The following is a 26,515-nucleotide window of genomic DNA, read 5'->3' as shown; positions in this document are numbered from 1 at the left end:
GAGCCGCAATTAAGGCCTACCTTGTGGCAGTAAGAGTGGCGAAACGTCAGTACTTCTCCGCTCTTATTGAATCTGCAGAATGCCGCCCAGCAGCCCTTTTTAGGATCACCCGATCCCTGTTGGGGAAAGGGGGTCCGGAAATTCATCTACAGGGCCGTGCTGAGGAGTTTTCGGAGCATCTGCAGGATAAAATCCCTCGGATTCGTGCTAAGCTGGACTCCAAGCGTGAGACAGGGTCTCAGGAGATGCCTGGGGAATTACCCAGTTATCTGGGAACAGTTTGATCCTCTTGGGCCTGAGGAAGCGGACAAGATCCTCCGGACTGTAAATGCCACCACCTGTCAATTAGATCCATGTCCCACCTGGCTAGTAATGGCAACCCGGGAGGTGACGTGTGGTTGGGCCCAGTTGATGGTAAATACATCCTTGTGGGAGGGCGTGTTTCCGGTGGCCTTTAAGGAGACACTGGTGCACCCCCTCCTCAAGAAACCATCACTGGACCCTACTGTACTGGATAATTTTTGTCCAGTCTCCCACCTCCCCTTTATGGGGAAGGTGGTTGAGAAGGTGGTGGCATTGTAACTCCAGAGGATCTTGGATGAAGCAGATTATCTGGACCCCTTTCAGTCAGGTTTCAGGCCCAGATATGGAACAGAAACAGCATTGGTCGCACTTATGGATGATCTCTGGCGGGAGCAGGATGGAGGCAGTGCATCCATCCTGGCTCTCCTTGACCTCTCAGTGGCGTTCGACACTATCGACCATGGTATCCTTTTGGCTCGGCTCAGGAAGTTGGGGGTGGGCAGCGTAGTTTTGTGCTGGTTCACCTCCTTCATCCAGGGCTGATCCCAGTCAGTGTTAATAGGGGAGGAGAGATCAGGCCCACGGCCCCTCCTTTGTGGGATGCTGCAGGGTTCAGTACTCTCTCCTCTCCTTTTTAATATCTACATGAAACCACTGGGTGAGATCATCCATCTCCACAGTATGAGGTATCATCAACAGCTATACATTTCCATCCTGGGGGAAGTAAGTGATGCTGTGGCTGCCCTTTCCGAGTGCCTGGGGGCTGTTAGGGTCTGGAGGGGAACAACAGGCTTCAGCTGAACCCTGGTAAGATGGAGTGGCTGTGGGTTAATGGCCCCTCGGCTCCCAGGAATTTGCCATCTTTAGTTCTGGATGGGGTTGCACTGCCCCAGACAGCCCACTGCATAACTCGGGGGTCCTCGTGAACTCACGACTCCTGCTTGAAGAGCAGGTGGCAGTCGTGACCAGAAGGGCCTTTGTGCAACTTCATGTTGTGTGGCAGTTACGGCCCCTCCTGGAGCAAGAGGCCCTTCGAACAGTCACTCACACCCTGGTCATCTCCCATATAGACTACTGTAATGCGCTCTACATGGGGCTACCCTTGAAGAGTATCCGGAAGCTACAGCTGGTCCAAAATGCAGCAGTGTGGACAGTTTTGGTGCCTCAAGATCAGCACACATTACCCCCTTGCTCTGCGAGCTGCATTGGGTGCCAGTTTGCTTCCGGGTCCAATTCAAGGTGTTGGTTATCACCTTTAAAGCCCAACATGGCATGGGTCCAGGTTACCTAAGGGACCATCTCATCCCCGTTACATCAATCCATCCCACCCGGTCATGCAGAGAGGGCATGCTACAGACCCTGTCTGCAAGAGAGTTCCATCTGGCAGTGTCCAGGAGGCGGGCCTTCTCTGCAGCAGCTCCTGCCCTTTGGAACATCCTTTTCCCAGAAATGCAGTTAGCCCCCTCTCTTCTGGACTTCAGAAAACAGCTGAAAACCTGGTTTTGTCACCATGCTTGGAGTGGGGAGAGGAAGAGCCATTCCTGGGGCTGGTTAGTTCCCTAGCCCTGCAGGGATCAGCCTTATCCCTCATGGGCTGAATTTGATCTGCCCTTATTTGGATTTTATTGTATTTTGTATTTATTGAAATATTAGTATTATTTATATTTTTATTGAATTTTAAATTGTTTTTACTGTGAACCACCCAGGGTCCCCCATGTGAGGGAGATGGGCAGTGATAAAAATATGATAAATAAAAATAAATAAATTTGTTTTGTTCATGTGTATTAAGAATGCCTATATATTACTTGTGATGCTATTATATAGAAAGTCTAATTGCTTATTAAGTCCAGTTTTTGCACACAAGTGATAGGATCACAAGTTTATGATCTCACAGAGGATCCCTCTACACGTGGCCATCACCCTGATCTTGGGCAGTGGTGCCAATTTCCTCCTATTTTGGTTGTAGTCCAGCTGAGATCACAAAGCTTCTTTCTGTCATTTTCAGTGTTGTAGCTCCATGGATTTTGGGGTAGAAGGCTGTTTTCCCAGCATGGGAACATTTGGCTGACCCTGCTTCCTGTCACTTGAACTCCAAGGGGTGGCATTCTGTAATGGTATGTGGGAATGACCTTAGGAGACAGGAGGAAGAGCCGAAGACTAGACATCGGTCAGATAAGAGGCAGCTTAGCCCGCAGAAGCAATGGGGGATGGCAAACATCTCAGAAGGGACCCTCCCTAGTTTGTACTTACGTACTTTAGAAGTTCTTTATTCTGTGGTGGTTGTGAACTTACTTAAAGTTGGGAGGGGGGCAGTTTCCTTGGCTGCTTCTGCATCCTGATCTGAAATGGTCCAGAAGTAGAATTCCTCATCATGTCATCCCCAGGACAGCCTTCCCTAAGCTGGGTATCTACAGCTGTGTGGACTTTAACTCATGGAATTCTCAGCCATGGCAATGCTGTCTGAAGAACTAGGAGATGAAAGCCATACATTTGGAGGGTGTCCAGGATGAGGGAAGTGGCCATAGTCTTGATTCAGAGATGGACATTTTTTTGTTAACACGGAGTCACACTTCTTTACTTGAATTTAGAGGTGGCATTTAAAAATAAGCAGAGAGTAATATTTTACTAAAGACTGGCTGTAGAGTCATCTTGGTCAGGCCTTATTTGTGAACAATGAATAGCAGGCGTGTTCAAGACAGGGCTACACACCCAGGCTATAACTAAGGCATCTCCATCCTTGCCTGATTCACCTGACTTTCCACACTATCTGCCAGTATATAAAACAGAAAGGTACAAAAGGGTCTTTTGGGAAGAAAACCAAATGAATGTTTGCTTGAAAGCCAGTAGATTTGTAGAGTGAGATAGGTGAGGCAGGTGAGATCAAGGTTAACGCATTCACACCCATACCCCAGGATGGGTGCTGCTCTATTTATTCCCTGTGCCAGTTCAGAACTTTTGAACTGTATGTAAAAATATGTAACTGAATCTGATTTGTTGGATGGGGGTAGCAACAACAGTAGCAGCAAGAGCAACATCAGACAATCTTTCCAACAGACCAAGAATCCATCAGGTTCAGCATCCTACTTCCAAGTGTATGCAGCTGTGGGGCACTTTAATCTTATTACAATATTACAATATTTTAATCCCACTTAAAATATTAAAATATTTTGGTCTTATAAACAGTGGCAATCTATTGGCATTTTAATCATTTTTCTCCCTACCAAGAAAAGAAATATAAACATCAGACATGGATTTGCCTTTCATGACAGTGATCTGGAGTCTAGTGCTGTCATCTATAGATTAAAAAAATGTAAGGAATGCTTAGAAATATCCATAAAACACCTGTTTCCCCTCATAACCTTTGTCATATCAGTTTAAACATATTCTGAGTGTTCTATTACTCTGAAAACAGAGTTTTACTAGTACTACGAAGAAGCATATGAAAGAACTTATTTCCGACTTCCAAATGTTTTAAGGCCTTTTATCTAATTAAATACAGATTCTGATGACTAACAGAGGATTTTTTTTCCCATTGAGGAAACATTAGGCTGCACTGTAATAATCTTTCTGGTTTCACTCCTGCCATTCCATGAGTTTGGAGGCCCAGTTGCTTAGGTTAGATTTCCCCTGAGAGGTATTTGCAATTGCTACCACGTGTCTACGTACAAGCCATTTTGCTGTCACTTCAAAGAGATCTCAGTTTGCCTCATATTATTTGTGCCATATTTCAGTCTTGTTATGGAGGTTTAGAATGTGACAAGTGGAAAAAGCAAGAAATCACACATGGCCAGGTTTAGCCTGAGAAGGGAGCCAGTAGTGGTGTAGTGGTTAAGGCACCAGGCTAGAAACCAGGAATCGGTGAGTTCTAGTCCCACCTTAGGGACAAAGCCAGCTGGGTGACCTTGGGCCAGTCGCTCTCTCTCAGCCCTGGGAAGGAGGCAAGGGCAAATCACTTTGAAAAACCTTGCCAGGAAAACTGCAGGGACTAGTCCAGGCAGTGGCCAAGAGTCAACACTGACTTGAAGGCACAAAAAAAAAAAAAAAAAAAAGCCTGCAAAGGATGCTTGATGGGTTTTTGCATCTCCTGCCCCTTGTTGTTGTTCAGTCATTACGTCGTGTCCGACCCTTCATGACCCCATGGGCCATAGCACGCCAGGCCTTCCTGTCCTCCGCTGTCTCCTGGAGTTTACTCAGATTCATGTTCATTGCATTGGTGATGCTCTCTAACCATCACACCCTCTGCCGTCTCCTCCTCCTTTTGCCTTCAGTCTCTCCCAGCGTCAGGGTCTTTTCCAGTGAGTCCTCTCTTTGCATTAGGTGGCCAAAGTCTTTGAGCTTCAGCTTCAGTATCTCCTGCCCCTAGCAGCAATTATATCAGTGAAATGGTGAATCTGATTTTTCTACCACTGAGCTAATAATTCTCTCACACACTTAGCAAACATGATAACCACAAAATAATTAACATTGCAATTATTAAAAATGGACTAACAATGTATTGTCCCCAGAAAACAGTGTGTATATGGGGAGAGGGGGAGGGAAGAAGCATTAATTTAAAACAGTGTACTTAAATGGAAAGATAATGAAAGGGACCCTTTAAATGGTAATTTGGTTATGAGAGCCTTGAACCCTTTTGAAGACTAATCTGTTGAGAGTTGTGTGCTATGCTTGTTGTAGCTCGTTATACAAGAGCTTCATTTTGACTCTTAATGAATCCCTTCAAATGGTAATTATGTTCTATCCTGCAAATTCTTAGAAGTGATCCTTTACATTCTGTAATAATTAGTACTTTCATTTTCAAAGAGCTTTGCAGATATGCATTTTCTTATTTTCTCCATTAAAAAGAGCACTATATTGGTAGTGAAGCAAAGATATAACCCTTTCTCCAGTAGATGCATCTGAAATCACAACGACCAGCCAACATGCTTGCTGGGAATTCTGGAAATTGCAGTCCTAACACATGAGAAAAGTGCCAGTATGGGGAAACCTGAGCCCATGGGCCAAATGTCACAACTATTTCTTTGCCACTGTGCATAACAACTTCCAGCATATGGCAGCGTGTGTGAAGGCAGCAGTACAAGGGTCTTTGGCTCCCGAGCAGCTGCTGGGCCACAATTCTCAGCAGTTCTGGCCAAGCATAGCCAATGGTGCTAAAATGGTAGTTCAAGCAATATATGGAAGGATCCAAGTTCCTTGCCTGATGTAGGCATTCATTGACTTTCAATTTTCAGACACTTATGGTAATACATTAAAGTCAATATATGGAATTGAGTGTCATTTTTATTTGCACAAGGATTTTGATGCTGACCCATGTTACACAGCACCTGTTGTATTAGAGATGTCTGCTTGAATCAGCTTGGGGCAATAAGGTTTCTGATACACTTTTCTAAAGAACTGGATCATCCATCATACGAATTCTGCTCAAGAGTGACATCCTATGCAAGTTGGTGGTGCTACTGCATAGCATCTAGCGTATGAAAAGACTGCTTCTTTTAATTGTTTATGGAAGGTAATCACTGCAAGGGTACTAGGAGATAAAATGTGATTTGCACTCTGAATTCCAGAAATCTTAATTTCAGATTCAGATAGCAACCATTGATGCGGCAGTCGTAGCTGGGTGGATTCAACTTACAGAATTCCCTAGCTAGCCTGGCCTGAAAATTATAGGGATTCAAGTTTGTGCATCTGGAGAATTGCCAAAGCTGCTTTTAGCTGCTACGTCTTAACCTAGCATATTGGAATGCTGTCCATTTATTTTGCACATTACTGGTTTCTCTTTCTTAGGAAATAATCCCAATTCTGGAAATGTTGGTAACTGCTAGAGAGATGTTATCCTGTACCGAACCTTCAAGCTCAGGAAAAAGCGCATTCTCCAGAGGGGGCAAAGCAAAGCATATATTCGATCATGTAACACACACTGCCACTGAGCTGAATGCAGATTACGGTCAATTCAGCCAAAGTAAAGAATTTGTTTTCTATGGAAGGATTGTGCTTATGTTTTCCATGGTGGAATAAACATGTTTAACTTTGGTTAGATTTTGCCCCATGCTAAATAAATTGGAAAAAGGCATTTCTCAGAGGATCAAACTCGAGGATCAGGTTTACAACAATAACAGCAACAACCCAGATATTATATAACAAGAATATGCAAGAAATAAAAATACGCCTTTAAAGGCCTAGCTCCATTCAAGTTTCCAAAAGCTCTTAATTAAAATTAGATTCTGCCTCACAAAGTTTAAATGTTATTTCTCAGATTCTGGTCTAAAAGAACAAGAATAACATAATATCCGCACTAAGCTTGAAAACAAATTGGCTAAACAGAGCAGACAAGTGTTTTTAGAGGCTTTCGCTGTGCAATTACTAGGTCTCCCCCATTCAGTATATTTCACTGGAGTGCAGGTGTGTCCTTCTAGACTTCTGTCTCTCTTTTCTGTATAATATTCACTAAGGGGAGAAAGGCAGAATAGTTGTGTGGTATGTTTTGTAACATTGGGAGCTCTCTGTCTGGAAGCATACTTTTAATTTTAATGTTTATATTTCGTGCTTGATTTTACTGTAAACCGCCCAGAGTCCCTTTTTTGGGGGAGATGGGTGGTGGCTAAATTTGATTAATAAATAATAAATAAATAAATACTTTATCAGATACGGCATTAGAAACAAGTGCCATTAAAAGCAATGCAAACAATCCCTTACCCATCCTCTAAAAATGACTAGAGAAGGCGCATGGCCTATGAACTCACGGAGAAGCTCCAGAAATGAGGGACAACAGCATCTGCTGATCTCTATGGGGAGGTAGAGGCATTATGAGGGGGGTGGGGGTGCAGCTCCCAGAAGATCTGAGGGAGAGAGAAGAGGGAAGAGCCAGAGCAAGCAGTCCTTCGGATGCCCCCAGGCCAAGGTGATTTAAGGCTTTGTAGGTCAAAACCAGCCCTTTGATCTACACAGTCCTGTTCTGAAAGAACTGTCAAGAACTGTTTCTTAGTACAAATACTGGTTAATAGCTTTGCATTTTAGATCAATTCCTCATATAGCCTTCAAAGGCCAGTACGTACCTTCTGTTTTAACTCTGTTTTATATTAGAAAAGCTTACATAATTTGTGTGCTACTTTTCAGTCACAAGGAAAGAGACTGGAACAAATATCTCAGACCGTGCTTGTTAAAAGCCTGACACCAAATATTATGGAAATGGCTTTGCTACTGAACTTGCCCGTGCGGCATGTTCACAGTCTTATCAAGGTGCCAAGAGTCTGTACATTTCTGTGCTACTGAGAAAGCACATCTATTCACATTTACATGCATAGTATGGAAATATCTCTCTGTGTTTTAAGGGCATCTGGCAAGTCTAGAATCAGAGTACTATTATAATAGAAATGTGAAACTTCATGACATATTAAGAATCGTTAGATCAAATGCCAAAAAAGAAAAGAAAAATCAAGGGAATTAGTATTGTACCAACCAATTAAGAATTATTGGATGGTATATTTCAGTACCTAATGCAGCTTGTTCATTAAGGGCATAGCATCTCCTAATACTTGATCATGCACCTGATGAGTTGCAGTACACAGTGGGTATGCCTTTCATGGCCCCTGGCTACCTGTTGCGCAAACCTAGATTAAGCCACATTCATTGCAGAAGAAATAAAAGGCTGTTGCTTAGGAGCCCAAAACACTGGCACATTCTGAGCAGTGTAAACATTTGTCAGTGTCACTGATTTAAATAAGAGAAATTTCAGCCTGTGTGTTCCTTTCCCACTGAAATCAAAAGAAAGGAAAATGCCAGCTTTTAAATTGTTATTTTCTCATTGCCAAACTGCTGATATGAACTGAACAGCATTTTTAACTATTAATATATCAAGGGACATCATTGTCAAGAGTTCTGTTTCCTGCTGCAGGAAACTTTTTATATAGTTGGCACTTCAGTTTCATCAATACCAATTCTGGCTTTCTGCCCTCCACAATCTTGCCTTTTGGCCTTACAAATACTGTTTGAATGGCTCAAGATCTTCAGTAAATAATGGAAAACAAACAAACAATCCAGATACTAGGTGTAAACAGTGGTCATTTCCCATATTTAGCATCCTGATGCCCTTCTGTCTTCTTGAAACAACTCACTGTTCCTCCATATCTTAAATCAAAAGCCTTATTTTATATACAGCAGATACCAGAACTTTGTGAGAAAGATTATGGTGGAATTGGAGCTTTATGACCAATGAATTATTCCCACCCAACTTCAATTTAATATAATTTCTTTCTTGATGAAAGGGCTTTTGTCGTTCACTAATATCACACCCGTAATGTAAAATAGGAACTGTAATCCCAACTGAGATGCATTTATCATCATCATCATCATCATTATTATTATTTTATCCCACCTTTATATATATATAACTCAAGGTGGCAAACATATTCAATCTTCCTGCCTCCTATTTCCCCCAACAACAACCCTGGGAGGTGGGTTGGGCTGGGAGAAAGTGACTGGCCCACGGTCACCCAGTGGCTTTCATGCCCAAAGATGAAATTAAAATGCACCCTTTCCCAACTTACTTGTACTTACAGTTTTCAAGAATCTGAGCGGGAGAGATGTGCAGATTTGGGAATCTGAAATACACACACACATATACATACACATGCATATACACACACACACACATGCAGCCCAATGAACAGAATCATATATGTGTAAAGAGTACACATTCCCATCATTACTACAACATTTTCACCACAATGGTGTGAGGGTAATGAAACGTACCATTTCTATGTGCTGCTGTGACCATGTCACAGCTTTCCCTTGCCACTGGTCAGTAACTGAAGGCATACAGAGAAAACTTTCTCCATGCAATTGCTTCCCCAGTTAAATCATGCACCAAACAGCTCCCAAAGCAATAATTATAGGGAAGGTGATGCAGTGGAATGATTCCCTTTGCAAGCTAACTCTTCCAGCGAACCCACCACAATGCCATAGTGAAGAAATTAGCAGTTGGGGGAGCCACGGCAGGCAACGCAGTACCTCTCAGCTCCGCAGCTTCTCTTTATGTGCTCTAAACACTGAAACAAAGGCAGCAATTGGAGAGCGGCTTCTATGCAACGCGGGACACTGCCGTTGTGACGGGGGAGGCCTTCCAGTGGGCTGTACATGAGTACCGTAAGTCAAATCCTCCAATGTGACTGTCACATAAGGGAATATCCTAACATTACAATACACCCACTTGCAACTGAAAATATGCTTAGTCTGCTCAAAGGAAGTAAAATGCAATGGAAGTTCCACATGTGTTACTCTTGGCAGGAGGCTCCCCAATAGTTAAAGGGGGCAGAGAGAAAACCAGCCTAAGGTCCCTCTTCAGAAGTCAGGACTAGCCCAAACTAGACAGCAATTAAAAGGGCTTCCATGATGACACCAACTCTGCCCAGGCTGTGAAATTGGATCTCGCTTTCGCCACAGTATCAGGAAATGTACAGCTGAATTAGATGATGTTCCCCCACTACATACGTGGCAGGAAGATGAAGCAACATCCATTGTCTTTTCCCCACACTGAGAGTTTTCCCCAAGTGCATGAGCAACACAAGAACTTTGGCCAATCTTTCAGCACTGCCTGCAGCCTCAGAAGCACTTCCGTCTAAGACAAAGCACTGGGGAACAGCAAAGTAGTAGAGATTCAGGACATTGGAAGACAATGGCTTTCTCAGAATTGCCTCTATATTTGAGACTCAACAGTAGCATAATGTTCTGGGCCACCATCCTTTGCTGCCTCTTTTCACAATGTGGTTTAAGAGTACCACAAAACCAGTGTGAGTTCTGGATTGCTTGGGTCTCGTACTGGAGTCTGTTTATAGAATGACTGTGAAGCACAAGGTACTGTTGCTAAACTTCTACATAAACTGGTTACTTCAGTACTATAAAGCCAAGCATATTCATTTTTGTTAAGCTCCATTAAATGTAGCATAACATTCAGTACTGACTTAGTGGTTCTAGTGAGGACTACTCTGGATATATTGTAGAGCTGCCATTCTGTGCTGGCCATCTGCCAACATTTTGTTTTTGTTTTCAGTCCTGTGGCTCCAGAGAGAAGCATCAAGAGAGACTTGTAGGGTTTGTTTGGTTGTGTTTGTTTACTGACGGTGGAAATGGGTTGGAAGTCAATGTACTTTGGGTTCTTTCTGGGCCTCATCGTTTCTCTGAACTTTGGAAGAATACAGCTGTGGTATAATGAATGGCATCAATTTAAGCACTGCAAGATAAACACTTCAAGAACTCAAGAGGCCTCAACCTATACTTTGGCGTACCATGCATGGTGGTAATCTTGTTACTAAGCAAAACCTTGTATTTGTTTTCTGCCTGCATCATAGAGTAAAAATCAGATGAAAAGGAGTGTAATCAAAGAAGAAAACCATGGCAAAAGAACAGCAGAGGAATGTGTGAGGGAAAACATGGAGAAGTGTCTTCTTTTTCATCACTATTTGACATGGCTGAGTCTTTGACCATTAGTTACATGGGAGTGTCCATAAGCGCATCAGGTGAGAACTCAAGAGTATTAGAGATCACGAAACAAAGAGTGATTTCCAAAGTAAGTAGGTTTACTATATTTCTTCCTTTCTTCCCCAGTTCACCTCACACCCCAACAGAGAGGGGGGCAAATGCATAATCTGTGGTGTCCATTCTCTTGATGGACATATTTTTTCCTATAGAGAAACGTTGGTCTCTAAAAGAGGAATTTTGTGGAAGATGGGTTTACTCCTCCACAAAGGGATCTGCTTTAGAAATAGTAGGAAATTGTATTCTCCTTTGAAATAATTTGTGAAGCAACTTTCTTCCATATAATTAAATGACAGCTGGCAGAAAAAAAATGTAGTTTCTTTGCCTCGAACTATTTGGAAGCACTTGTCTCTTTTTCAACTGAGAGCATGCCTTTTCTTTTCATCTGTTCAAATAAAATATAAAAGAAAAGTGCAGTGTATGCAAATGATCTTAAATGCAGAACATAAATATAAATACTTAGTCACACATACACATACACACACACACACACATTTTAAGGTTAAAAAAGAGCAGTACATTCATATATGCTTCAGCACTCATATACCAATTTGTTTAAACCCATCTTTTACAGACCAGAAGAGTGTTTGTTCAAGAATATTAAGTTGTTCCTGCAGATAGACTTGCACTTTTTTCCTTTACAGTACTATCTATTAAGGGACGCGGTGGCGCTGCGGGTTAGACCGCTGAGCTGTCGATCGGAAGGTTGGCGGTTCGAAACCACGCGGCGGGGTGAGCTCCCATTGCTAGTCCCAGCTCCTGCCCACCTAGCAGTTCGAAAACATGCAAATGTTAGTAGATCAATAGGTACCGCTTCGGCGGGAAGGTAACGGCGTTCCGAGTCGTCATGCTGGCCACATGACCCGGAAGTGTCTGTGACAATGCCAGCTCCAAGGCTTAGAAACGGAGATGAGCACCGCCCCCTAGAGTCGGATTCGACTGGACTTTACGTCAAGGGAAACCTTTACCTTTACCTTTTACTATCTATTAGATTGGGATTTTCAGAGGTACAGTATGGCAGAGGTTTAAAAATCCATCCCTCATGAACACTGAATTTCAGGTCTTTATACAGGCTATTGTCAAGAGCTTAGAGGTCACCCCGACGAAGAACTTGCATCTACTGTTGAATCGTGTGGACATTTTAGCACTGACTATAGCTATAGTTGACCAAGATTAGCAGATGTATAAAATAGATAATACTGAATGAAAATCAGGACCACGTTAGGGACAGATCATCACTGAGAAAATATGTGGTTGCTAACAATTGACACTGACTTGACGGCACATAATCAAACAACTTTGTGTAAGCAAAGTTTAAATTTATTTAACAGTTACAACCTTTGTATAAATCAGAGGCAGGGAATTTGTTGGCCAGTAGGTTTTGCTACTCCCAGCAACCCAAACAATACAGCAAATGTTTAAGGAAGTTGGGAGTTGCAATATCTGGAGAGTCACAGAATCCACATCCCTCTGCTGTGGATTCTCATGCATCTGTTTATGATCCACAGAATTTTCTTAATTCTTGTGTAATGGATCTAGACTGGGACCACTGCATATTGGGTGGGTAGTCTAATCCTCTCCCTCCACCCAACCCCTCGGGCTTTTGTTTATACAAATGTGAGTTGCCTGTGCAGGAGTGTGTGTGTTTTAACTCCATTGGTACAAGTAGCTGTTAAAAGCACCCAAAACCCAGTGTTCCTAGTGGGATTTCTTTATAACTAATGACTTGGAGTGAAGGATTAGTTTACCATGTTCCATGTGTGAAGATTCTAAACTGGATTGAGTAACAATAGAGGAAATTAGCTACACAGCAAACTAAGGTAAAGTAAATGTATGGGGGCTGGGATTTCCTACATGCAGCTATTTGATTACAGCCAGAAAGGAGAGACAATGAACCTCAAGTTGCAGGGATAAGGGCAAGATGTCAGAGCAAGTAGGACAACAGAAGAAAATGGAACTCTACAGAGTCAAGCATATTTTTCACAGAGAAGAGAACTGAGTTTGAATATTGCCTCCCCAAAGCTATGAGGAGCCTGCATTCTTACAGTTTAAAACAGCAGGGGATGGGATAGGTTGGCCAAGAACTGAGCCAAATGCTTCACCCACACACACACACACAGAACACACACAAAGTATGGTTGGAAGGGGAATTTAAACAGCAAAAAGAGAGGTTTATTTATTTAGTTGTACAACTAAAAAGAGCCAGTCTGGTGTAGCAGTAAAAGTGCTGGGCTAAAAACCAGGAGACTGAGAGTTCTAGGCCTGCCCTAGGCATGAAAGCCACTGGGTGATTTTAGGCCAGTCCCTCTCTTTCAGGCCAGCCCACCTCACAGGGTAATTGTTGGGGGGAAAATAGGAGGAGGAAGGAGTAGTAGGTATGTTCGCCGCCTTTATTATATATGTAGGTAGGTAGGTAGGTAGATAGTTGGGATAAAAATATAATAATTACTTTTATTTTAAAATTAAAAGAACACTATCTTTGATTGAGTCCCACATGTTTTCTCTCAAACCACAAGATCACTCTCAGACAGTCTTCTGTTTTTAACACCAGCTGTCAAATGCCCACCACCACCAGTGGTTTATGGGGCACCTCTTCCCACTGCTGGACATATTCGATGGGAATTCTGGGAATTACAGTCCAACATCTTGGAAGGACACCAGGTTGGGGAGTGCTGCACTAATATTATAAAGGGCTAGAATTTAAATTGCTTAAAGTGAATTATTTAAATTTGCCTAAAACCTTTCTCTGTGCTGCTTGACATTGCATATTAGATTGACCCTCTACTTGTGGACATTTGCACTGCATTTTTAATTTTTTGTAATGGTTTGTGTTTTTATTCTTTTATTGTTCATCATTATAATTAGAATCAATTTTTATTGATGTTTTATTGCAACATGCCCAGAGAATATTACTCTTGGCAGAATATAATACATAAATGTTCATTTAGATAATGACCACTATTATGCCTGATGTCAGGCTGTCACTTAAATCTACAGGAATGGGGATATATCCTAACAGAATCCATTGATGCTAATGTCCACGCTGGGCCTCTCGTTTATGCTAAAGCTGCAGCAATAGGGCCACCAGTGTGATTGCCCTTGATGATCCAGAATGATGCTACAGCTGATTACATTGGGAAATGAAAATTGCCGTCACTGCCACTGCCACAAAGGAAGCCCACAGTTGAGAGTCCGCTAACTTAGGAGCCAGACCCTTAGGAACCAGGTGGCGGCGGCTCTCCTTAAACCTGGCATTGGATGTAGGAAACTTTCAAAAGTTATGAATTACAAGAGCTTGAAATCTTTACCAGCCAGAGACTTCAGAAACTGCTTAGAATATGCAGTGGAAGACAAAACTGATAATATGACAAGACAATAGGTGTTCTCCCAAAGGCTGAAATGACCCTGGCAGCAGACGCAAGGCTTGCATAGACAGGAGTACATGGGTGAGATCTGCAATGCATGGTTTATTCATTTAAAATAGACATTTTTTTCCAACGCCTGTCATGAACTGCAGAATTATCTCAGCAGGAAACAAGTGGTTTTCCGAATGATTGAATGGTTCATTCACACGTTATTGAGGCGCATAATGTTTAGATCTGGCCTGCATCACTGATACCTGGATGGGGTACTTTTCTCCCTTATTAGCATGGCTGCCTGCCTCTTCCATTTCCCTGTGATGAAAGGAAGCACATCCGGCCACAACCTTCCCCTCTAGCCAATCCCTTATTTTGGCTTTCAGGGACTGACAAAGGAATGTAAATGGAGTCATCATGTGTATCTATAAACAAAACTCCTGCATTTTCTCCCTACAGCAAAGCAATTGGGTGAGGGGGGAGAAGTTGCCAAGTCCTCTAGAGCTTCTCCCATAACTTTCTAGCATTTTCTAGCATTCTTACACCTCATTACCTCCACTCAAAGAGAAGGAAGTGCCTGACTTTTCTGGAAAGGGGAATACTGGCCACAGAGATGGTCATGTTGAATTGGGGAAAGCTGATGTCACCCCTTGGCCAATGTATCCCATCCCCCAGTGTTTAAAACTGGAGGATTGCAGGCTCCTCATAGCTTTGGGGAAGCAACATTCAAATGCAGGCTTCCTTCTCCTACCCAGGAGTGTTTTTTTTTGGGGGGGGGGGGGAGGGAGGAAGGGCTTGGTGGATATTTGGCAGCATTTTAAAAAAGCAGTTTCATGCCTGCCTCATAGCCTTATCTAGGGCAAGGGCCTTCAAACTTCTTCAGGCTGTGGAACCTATCAATTAAAACACCCTGATCAAGAAGCAAAGAACTAATAATAGAAAATTGGCTCTATTCAAATGATTTTTTTCCCTTTAATCTCTCGTGGAGTCCCATCAAGTTCTTGCAGAGCTTGGTTGTTTGCTTGTAGACATTTCATTACCTGACTAGGTAACATCATCACACCCCCACCAACGCTGGCAGGGCAAGCTACTGTATATCCCCCCGATGGGAGGTGATGGGCAGGGACAAATTAGATAAATAAATAAAATAAAATAAATATAAACAATCTGCAAGCAAACAACCAAGCTCAGAGAGCATCAGGGACTTTGAGCTAGAGATATTCTCTCTAGTGGAGGTCTTGCAGCACCCAAGGGTTACCCAGAACACATTCTGAAAATGACATAGGGGTGCATCTGACACTCCGTCCTGTTGCACACTTCGTTTCTGATGTAACCACATTTGACTCCTGAAGGGGGTATGCCCCCCACTCCTGGCTCCTTTTCTTAAGTGTGACTGGGTTCACACATCAGATCATGCTGCTGTTACATTAATCATGGTGTGCTTACTATGTCCTAGTTGGCTGGGTTCACATATTTACTCATAAACCATGGTTTACAATTCACAATGGCTGAGTTCACAATCATGTTACATGGTCTGTTTGGTTCCAGCTTAATGTGTATTGTGTCAGCTCACCATTCTGGTTGTAAACGATGGCATAGTATAATGTGAGAACTCTGTCTGTTGTGGTTTAATGGCATAGTGAACACACTGTACTCCAAACAAACAGTGGCTTAGCATAGTATGTGAACACAGGCAACATAGGTGTTTATGTTTTATTGTGTGTGTAAAGAGGGTGAGGTTGCATCATAAAAAGGTTTCTTCAGTATTTAAACTTTACTTCATATAAAGGAGACTGAACCTGGTTCATGTGTATATACAAATCATTTTCAGGAAAGCAACAGGGAACAAAAGTAGTGATATTTCTCTTTAAAGTGCAGATGCACATTTACCAGATCATAACAAACAGCTACAATGCAAGGAGTTAAGATGACATTCTGCAAACATTATATATACACGGCTATAATTATTCTTCACTATTCTACTTCAGAAATGAAAGTTTTACAAAAACTATTAAACAAAAGCTGTGATCATGTATTCACTTACCTTACTTTATTGGACTTCCTTCCAAGTAAATGTGTTTACAACTGCAGCAAACAGTTATATGGAAAAAAATCTCTTGGAATTACTGCAGCATTAATATGAATGTTTCCACTTTACTTCTAGAACTTGTATTATTTAGGCATAATGTACATTATTCCTCTCTCCTGGTCTTTTCCTAATACATTCCTTTTCCAACATTTTTTCCCCAGTATGAATAAAATTTCATCCTAGAGATGGACTGTCTATATCAACCTTTCTCAACCTTTTGACCCCAGAGGAACCCCTGAAATACTTTTCAGGCCTCAGGGAACCCCTGCACATTCAGGCTCAGATATAGGCCAGAAGTTGCAAAATTACTATATTTGTTTCATGTGTAGGCCTGTATATATACACTAACAGTATTCTTAAACTAAAAATGAAGAATGAAACTTACCTCTTTAATGTGAAGTTGCCCATATTTGAAATAATTTTTTAAATAAATCATGATCTCCCAGGAAACCCCTAGTGACCTCTTGTGGAACCTTAGGGGTCCATGGAACCCTGGCTGAGAAACTCTGATCTATATGGTCACTAAGAGTCAATGCCTACTTGATGGCACATAATCAATTAGACAGGGAGTAAGTTTCTTCTTTAAGAATGTTGTCATTCATGTTTGGAATGACAAAATTGGATCTGACCTTCAAATCTCTCTACTCATCTTTATCTTTTATACAAAACTTTGGCTAAGTTTTATACCAGCTTCAAAAAAATGGAAGTATGCATAACTTTCGTTCACTGTTTCCTGCCTATCCTAACACACACTTTTTACGAGATTGCGACTTCATTGAGATAGGAATCTGCCATTTCAAATGTTATTATGTCAAGTGCTATATACCTTGGTGGCACTGTAAATAATAATTATAGCAGCACAAAAGTTGTGCCTGCTTTCCGTTCACATGATTTAGTCCCATCAACATTTTATCATCATAACAACCTTGTGAAGTTTGTTAGGCTGTGACAGCTTATGTCAGCACAGGTGATACTGAACGACAACTCCCAGCACTCCCCACCATCAACTACGCTGGCTGAGACTCCTAGGAATTATAGTTTCAGCATCATTTGGCAAGCTTATGTTTATTTATTCTTCTTCTTGCTGCAACATACATGTCCAACCCTCTGGAAACAAACCTGAGACAGAATGAAAAACAGTCACATCTCACAGTAAGATCCCCATGCCTGAGTGACACTTTGAACCTAGGCCTTCCTGGACCTGTTTCTGACATCCTAAGCACTGTGCCACTGTTTCTCATTTTTGGCAGCTCCCAAACACATGGACTTTGATTCCCAAAATTCCCAAGCCAGCGTTGCCATTGCTGAGAACTGAAGCCCACACATCTTGAAGTCACCAAGTTTGGGAAACACTGCACTACAGCAAGTACTTTGTACCAAGAATCATGATAATAACAACAGTAAGGTCAGCATGAGGTTAAAACAGATTTTGATCAACAGTAACTTAAATTGAAATAGAAAACATATAAGCCTCATAAATAAAAATATTTCTTCATCAATGAATCTTAAAAGTAGTTCAAAATGGCTGTCTTTCTACACACATTATTCACATATAGGTCACTACACAGATAGTGGGAAGTAAAGGCTGCCTCATTTCTTTCAGATGTAGTACCAGTCCTGTCCTTTTGTTAGCTATCTGGAAGGGGACATCTACCTGTGAACTGTTTTTCATTATCCATGTAAAAAAATCTGCCCTAAAGGTGAGGAATGTGTGAACTGAACCAGACCATAAGATCTAATGAGGTTCATTTAGAGCAGTATTGCAAAAAATCATTCTATATTTAAAAATGTCACATTACTATTCAATCTGATAGGGGGAAAATTGTTCGCTCGCTCTTGTTTTTCAATGGAGAAGAAAATGTTTGCAAAATTCTCGGTGGGATAGGGTTCTGCATCTCTTGTAGTTACAAGATAGTGGTATAGGTATAAGAGCTCTGTCTTTCATTGTGCAGAAATCTCTCAAATAGCTTGTAAACTCTCTAGCTTATTTGTAGCTCAGGGTTGAACTGTGGAGTCCTTGGTGCTCTCTGAACCTTGTTTTCTTGCAGATGTTTCATTGCCAGGCTAGGCAACATCTTCAGTGTGAAAAGGGAATGGGGTTTGCCCCTTTTCTCACTGAAGATGTTGCCTAGTCTGGCAATGAAATGTCTGCAAGAAAACAACAAAGTTCAGAGAGCACCAAGGACTCCACTCTCTAGCTTCCATGATCTGATCTGAATTGTTAATTGAACATTGAACATCAACCTTAATCAACAATTCAAACTGATTTGAAAAAAAAAAATCTGTCTAGTATAGATGTCTGAACTGAATTGCCAGATCAGGTTGATTTCTCCTCAGAAATCTAAATTGATTTGAAAGAAGACCTGTTTCTTTGCTGATATTGAAGTATCCAAATAAACCACATTATCTGAGGGCATTTGATTGAATTAAGCTTTTGATTAGATTCATAAAAGTCAGCTTGATTCAGAGGTTTGATCAAGAAACTACAGAATCTCCTATAGAAGTTTAACATAGTCTTGGTATTTATACAGGTAGTCCTTGACTTACGACCACCATTGGGACTGGAACTTCTGTTGCTAAGTGATGCAGTCATTAAGTGAGTCATACACAATTTTACGACCTTTTTTGCCACTGTCGTTAAGCAAATCACTGTGGTTGTTAAGTAAATCACACATCATTAAGCGACTCCAGTTTCCCCCATTGACTTTGCTTGTTGGAAGGCCCCTGGGAAGGTCACAAATGGTGAGCACATGACCCTGGGATGCTGCAACCATCATATATATATATGCTGGTTGCCAAGTACCCACATTTTGATCATGTGACTGCAGGGACACTGCAATGGTCATATGAGCAAGGACTGGTGGCAAGTCATTTTTTCCAGCACTGTCGTAACTTCAAGTGGTTGTCAAAAAAATGGTCGTAAGTCAAGGACTACCTGTACATCATTTGGATAGTTTTGTGTCTTTTTAAGTTTTTTAAAAAAATAATTTTGTTTTAAAATCTTAAATGTTTATGTCAGCTTTTAAAAAGATCTTCTATATTGTTGATATTTTTACCACCTTCAATGTTTCAGAAAAAAAGAAAAGAGAAAGAAGATTTCAGTCACAAAAGTTTGAATCAAGCACGTTATGTTCTATGTTTCTTTATACCCTCTCTTCTAATGCCAGGAAACAATATTTTCACATACTTCTTACTCTTCTGTTAGGCAATTCTTCCGGTTTTTATTTTTAGAAGTAAAAATATTCTTTACATACCAAGGAAAGTGTTGATGGATAATGTTTATGTATGTACTGTATTCTGTGCACAGGTTTTTTTTCCTTCTTCTTATCCAGTATAAGAAAATGTGAAGTCTTTTTGAAAGTTGAGTTTTTTGTGGTCTGTTTGCTGGGGCCAAATCTGTGTTTGTCATTTATCGCCTTTGTGATCTTCCTAATAGCAATGCCAGATAAAACAAGCTGTCCTTCCGCTCCAAGGAACTGTATCCATTCTGGCTCAGAGAGATATATTGGGAGAGAAATAATCAACAGTGCTGCATGGACTGTTAGTTAATCCCTTACTCATCAGATGGTGTTTGTCATTGCATCCTCCCTGCACATGAATAAGGTAATAAACTCACTGAGAACTAATGCATTAGTTACTTAGCACTTGGTCCAAACTGCCTGGAGCAAGAGGTTCCACTCCTAAAACCTCTGAAGAAGGCAGGTACAACAGCGTTACGAATGGCAGACAGCAATTGTCTATTACAGACAGGCAGAAGTTGTATTCATTTCTCTTACCTCACTTCTATTGGGAATAAACCTAGGTAAGCTTTCAGCTTCTTAGCAACACGTGCTCTAATGCAAGTTGACTCAAAGAATATAAAGAGAACGCGAATGACAGGGATTGCACACTATGAACAAAGCACTCCTACGTGTCTTAGTCCAGAAGCAAATGCCACTTTGTTCAATGTCCTGTCCTCCCAAGAAAATACCTGCAGAATTACACTAATACAATCTTTTCAAGAAGGTGTAACGGAATTGTAACACAATCTGATACACTAGGCAAATATACCCTCTGGCCTGAGGCCCAAATATTACTTTTACCATCTAGTCCACTGGTTTTGTCTGCCCCAGTGTGGGTGCGCGTGCGCACACACACACAAGACTTATGTATGCTTTGCTGGGGGTGGAAAAATCTCTCTTCTTCTCTGATCTGATGCAGACTGGATAGCAGTCTCTGTTCTCCTGCTTTAAGAAGAAAGCCACACTCAGAGCTGAGCACATGCTCCATCCACTGCTGGTCTGCATCATAACTCAAGGCAAGAGAGAGAGTTGGAAGAACAGATGCCTGCTTGTCTACTCTACCTGCAAGTGCATGAATGTATCTGGAATGTGAAACGCCTGCCACTGTTGGTCCTACCAAGTGCTGTCATGTCATGTCGCCTCTGACATCCCACCCAGTGACAGTTTGATCACATAGTCAAAAATGGATCCCAACCCTGCAATTTACATTCAGTGAAGCTTACTTTTGAGTAGAGAAGCACCACACTACACTGTAAGTGGACTAAACAGTTAACTAATTAATAACAACTGTTAATAAATAAAAAGAGGTAAATATAAGGAAAAAGATAGCAAGTACCATCTTAGTAGAGGCATTTCTCCTTCTGTCACACATACACAAGACAATCTTTACCCTATGATGTTGTCTGTCAAAATACACCAGGCGCAGAATCTCCTCCTCACACACACACATCCTACAGATAACCTCACCAGTGGTTGAAAGCAAGCTCAGGGGTGAACATACAGCAGAAGACTGGGTAAAAACACTTTGTGTCTTCCGCTCAGCCACAAAGCTGACTCCTTCAGCCACAGAACTTACTGGGTGATCTTGGGCCAGTTATCTTTCAGTCTGACCTACTCACAGGGTTGTTGAAGAGAAAAAAGAAAGGGAATTGGAGGTAGTCATCTAGATGTAACAAAATTAATTCCACCCTGTGACTGGGTGCACACAATTGCTACAACAGCTCTCCAGCCGTTTTACATCAGCAAAATTGCGTCTGCTGGCAGACCCTAACATCCAAGTCCTAGTGATGTTACATGGAAATATGATACAGTATATTTCATCCTCTGAATTTTACTCCTAAACAATGAGTTTTGGATTAAGAATACAATAGCACATTTGCCTAGATTTACATCTGAACGTGCTGTCAAACACACTGGCTGCCATCTGCTCTTCATCCTGGTTGCCATCCCTGATTTTTGCTGTGAGAAACTGAATGCCTCATTAAGCAAACATTCTTTTTCTTGCAGTGGTCCTTAAAACATCTGTGGTTTTCTCACCTTACCATTTGTGTGTTACAAAACCCAGCGAGGGATGCCATAAGCTACCTGCCGGGCTTGTCCTTATATGTATTAAATTAAGAAGAGAGAGATCACACCTTGGATCAGTGTTTCTCAACCTTGGCAACTTTAAGCTTTGTGGACTTCAACTCCCAGAATTCCCCAGCCATCTTAAAGTTGCCAAGGTTGAGAAACACTGCCTTAGGTTACTCTCCTGCTGGGTGCAGTTATAGTATTACCCTTTGCCAGTAAAAACATAGTGTTCAAATCTTTCAAAGAGTCATTTCCTTTATTTCCAATGTATTTCAATATTTCTCTTGCTTGCAGAGGGTTGCTGTTACTTACCATCCTAGGGAATGACAAGTCAGGTTGCAGAATTAAATTGAAAGGGCAGCAAATGCAAAGGTAATTCAGCATACCAGCCTAGAAAACCAAAGGCTTGGGTTAAGAGACCTTTGTTCTTGTGGAAAAAATAGATGCAGGTAAAACCTTGATTTAGAAAACCATTCAGGGAAGGGAGTGCTTGTTAAATCAAACTTTGCATTGTTTGGGTCAATTTGCATTGGTTGCATAATTATGCACTTGACATAAATGGTGTCATTTGAATAAAACCATGATTTAACAGACCAACCATTAATTTAATTAATGGAGGGATGGAATCCAAATGCAAATTTTGCCCATTGTGTCTAAAGTCTGCCAAAGGGGGTCTGTTAACCTGAGGGTTTACTATGTTGTCCATGAGCTGGAAGAGATGGTTGGATGGTCTCTGCTTCTCTGCTGAACCTTTTCTATTCTCCCACACTTGTATCTGCAGTATATCACTTACTGTTGGAAGTTATCTGCTATTGTTTACTGGTAGAAGTGAAAGGGTGTGTTCCCTTACAACTGCAGTTAAAGCTTCCTTTTTGCTATGCTATTGTGTAAAATCCAATACAATAACACCACAGACAGATTAGCAGTAGAATATTATTTGAGCAAGCTGAAGGCCAGTTAAAGTGCTCTCTTAAGTATATCCATGGGGCTTCCTTCAGTGCAAACCTGCATAGGGATAGTGTAAGGCAATGCAACATACCAAGACTCAGTATGAATTATCAATTCCTCTAACAGATCAGTCGCCTTTGAAACTTAATATTGGAAAATTGTGGGATGCCCCTCTCTCTATATTTATGGAATCTTAATGTTGAGGGCATAGGTACCAATTTGGGTTCATACATTTGAAAGCTTACCTATATCTGAAATTGTATAAAATATATGATTTAGCAGATTTTTAGTGCTTTTAAATCTTATCCAGTCATATTGAGTAGGAAAGTGGGATCTGAGGAAGACAAGCTCCATGCTTGGATCAATGACACTGAGTCCTATCTTCCCATGTCACTTTTGACAACCCCAGAGCCCCTTTCCTTAAGCGGTTTGGATTTGGACTTTTTCACCTCAAGATAGTTCTGGTATTGGTACCCAGCTGAAGAAAGATAAATTGTAAAGTAGAAAGAAAAAGTACTTTATTTTGGTCATTAACCAGACTAGACTAACAGCAGAATAAAATTAATAATGAGATAAAATGGGGTTAAAGAAGAATAAGGCAAATAAAAGTAAATAAGAAGTAACTAAGAACAACATGGAATGGTGGCCCCCAATTATAGCTTCCCTTTTCTCAGTAAGTGATCCCAAAGATTGGGGAGTGGCAATGATAATCCCTGAATTTAAAAGAGAAAGTTACCCCCAAACTGTAGACCTATTAACTTGCTGAGTATAGTTAGCAAGCTGCATGCCAGGCATATATATGGTCAGCTAGTGGATTGGATGGACTCTGAAAATATTCTTGCAGAGCAACAATTTGGTTTTCATCCAGGCCATTCTGTTCTATACCCAGCCTTTATACTGCACCACCTGGCAGAAAAATATACCTCTAAACTGAATTTATCTCTGTGTGCAGTGTTTGTTGATCTGCATTTGACCTGATCTTGAGGGAGAAACTTTGGCACAAATCGTTGACAACAGCAATTGATCACCGTCTACTTCTCCTGATGTTGAGAATGTACAACAATTCATACTTAAGGGTCCACTGTAGTACCCAAGAGCATCTTACTAAAGAAATTACCACTTGTAGAGGGGTTAGGCAGGGCTGCATCTTGGCTTCTCTGTTGTTCAACTTATACATCAATCCATTGATTGCTCACCTAGATAATCTAGACTACCATCCACCAAAACTTGCAAATAAGTTTGGAATCCTCCTATGTGTGGACAATAGGGTAATTTTCTTTCAAACTTCAGTAGAAAGAGAAGTTTAGATGGCCCCTGGGGTTGCTGCCTCTGTTGCCCCTTACTGGCCTCCTTGGTCAGATGGGGACTGAGGACATTGCTGATCTTCTAATCATATTGGTCTCACTTTGACATGCACCATGATCACAGCAACATGTCACAGCAAGAGATCCACTGAGCACTGCTGCTGAGACACCCCTCCAGTTCCTACCATCTTTTACTATGGGCAGCCAAGTGCTTGCCCAGATGGCGGTGACAAGGCATGCTGTGGGAATATAAATTAAAAGGGAGGAGAAAAGAGATGTATAAATTGGCCTGACTTTGCCTTGATGAGCTGTTCTTGCCATGGTGGCAATACAACTTGCCTTGTTGAGGCAGCAAAATGACACTTTGCCTCATCAAGGCCCTTCATGTCACCTTGAGCAATGACAAGACTTTCAAAATGAAGTATCGCAGACCTTCTTGAAAGCTTTTCACAGTCCTAGAGAATTTACATTCCTCACCCATACAGAGATAAGTTAATATGTCGATTTTGGTTTATCTCACTTTCTGATTTTTGCAGCTCTATCATTGGACTTGAGATTTTAAAAAATGTTGCATTAATGTGTGCAGGTGTTTCTATGTATGTTTTCCCAATGTGTATTTTTTTTTTTGTTCAGATAATGGTTTTTACCACTTTTTCCCCTTCTAAAATAATGTGTTTTATACATTATTTTCATGATTTAGGGAGGAGAGAGTCAGCTTCCTCCCCACTACAGTTTTTATCTTTTCATTAGCAAAGTGTATTGTGAACTTTACAAAATTGTGGATACTGAATTATATTTGCTTTTTGATTTGTGCACCAGTTCAAAAACGTGAAATTAGGTAACTTTACATTGAAATACATACTACACCAATATCTCGCTGAGAGTGCCTTTTTTGTGGCTAAAATCAGATACATGCCCTTCAGATGTATTTAGGCATTGTAATCCCCCATGGGACTAGAATCACATGACAAGAATGGGGCTCTGCTGGCCCAATCCCCATTGTCCTCCATGGGTTGCTTACAGCATGTAGTAAGCTTCTCACAGTAATGCTCACCTTTTCAATTCATGGAGGAATGAAAGGGATGGAGTTTAGAAGCCTGCCTTCCCTCTCACCTCCATCTCTTTAATCACATGGGGACTAAAATACCTGAACTGGGCTGCCAATTTTACATAATTGGGCTAGTTCTGCTTTGAAGCAAACAGAACTCTGAAACACTACTAGTTGAGTTGTAGGATTATTAACCAACTGAGCAATCTCTGGAATCACTAGGACCTCATCATTTAGCAATTAATTTGTACTCTTGTCTTTTTTTTTATCTGTCCTTTCAATGGCTGATGAATCTGTTGAATTCACCATTGTTACGTTCTTAAGGTTCACACCAAATCATGAAAATTCTGTATGAAACCGGTCAATATAGATATTGCTTCCTTGGGTCAGATCAAGGTCTGCCTACCTGTATGTTTTCCCCCATCAGTCAAGCAAGAGTTTTGTATGGTGGGGGATTTTAAATTGGAGAAAAGCAGAAAGGGAAATGCCATGAGGTTCATCTGCAATCCTGCTTTGCTGTATACTTTCCACAACTGTTAACTTATTTTTTAAAAATCACATTCGATTTCGATAGCTGATTTTCTGCAACACCTACACATTTTAATCTACACTGAAGGAGCAAGGTTTTATATGGGCTGTAAAGAATTATTCACTCTTTCCCTCCCTTTCTTTCTCACTCCTCCCCCAATACAAAAACATGAATAACATATAATCTCTGTATAGAAAATCAGATGTCATGGACCATGGTAAACATGTTTTTGGTATTTAGTCTTCTGTGTGCGGAATTTTTTTTCTGGAATCACTAAATCACATAATTCCTGATTTGTAGTCTGAAATGAAGTGACCCAAATACAGCTTTTCTTCTTCAGTAAGAATTAGTATAAAACAGAAAAGCCAAGGAGGCTTAAGGCTGCCAGAGGTAGGGGTTGGGGAAACGGGCAGATTTATAGGGGTATGGCAGGTAAAGTTGATGGGACATTAGTCCTGTATTTAGATGCATGAGGGGAAAGGTGCAGCCATATGCTTCATTGCTTATTGAGTGATTGATACCATTGAGCTCAGCAGGGCTTGCATTCAGTTAAATGGACATGGGATTGCAGCCTTGCACTATACCCATCTACTTAGAAAAAGCACCCATTGTCGCCATAGGTAAGAATGTAGTAGGCAGTGAGTGCAACAAACTCCGCCCCTTAGGTACTTAGATGCAGTATCACAATGTAGGTGCACAAGATTGGAGCTTGCCTCATGACAACATAATGCACATTTGGGATCTTGTTCCTTTTTTGCCTGCCAGTGAGTTTTGGCCACTTACTTCAGCTGACTCAAATGCATTCTGTGCAATATTCATGCAACTAATACACACGGAACTGAATTGTTGATTAATAAAAGTTGGCAGAACCTGCCTATGCAAATTTATCTGCTATTGGGGAAAAACTTTTTGGACATGATATTTTATTATTAGTGGCGAGGGAGAAAAAGGAACAAGAGCCCCCATTTGTCGTTTTGGTGTCATTGTTATTAGGAACAGATGCCTATGATGGTGTTTTAAATCTCGCTGTTTCTATCCCAGCTTCCTGTAGTCCAATTCC

This window comes from Candoia aspera, chromosome 1, assembly GCF_035149785.1.
Source record: "Candoia aspera isolate rCanAsp1 chromosome 1, rCanAsp1.hap2, whole genome shotgun sequence".
Taxonomy (NCBI): Eukaryota; Metazoa; Chordata; class Lepidosauria; order Squamata; family Boidae; genus Candoia; species Candoia aspera.
This window is presented reverse-complemented; position numbering follows the sequence as displayed.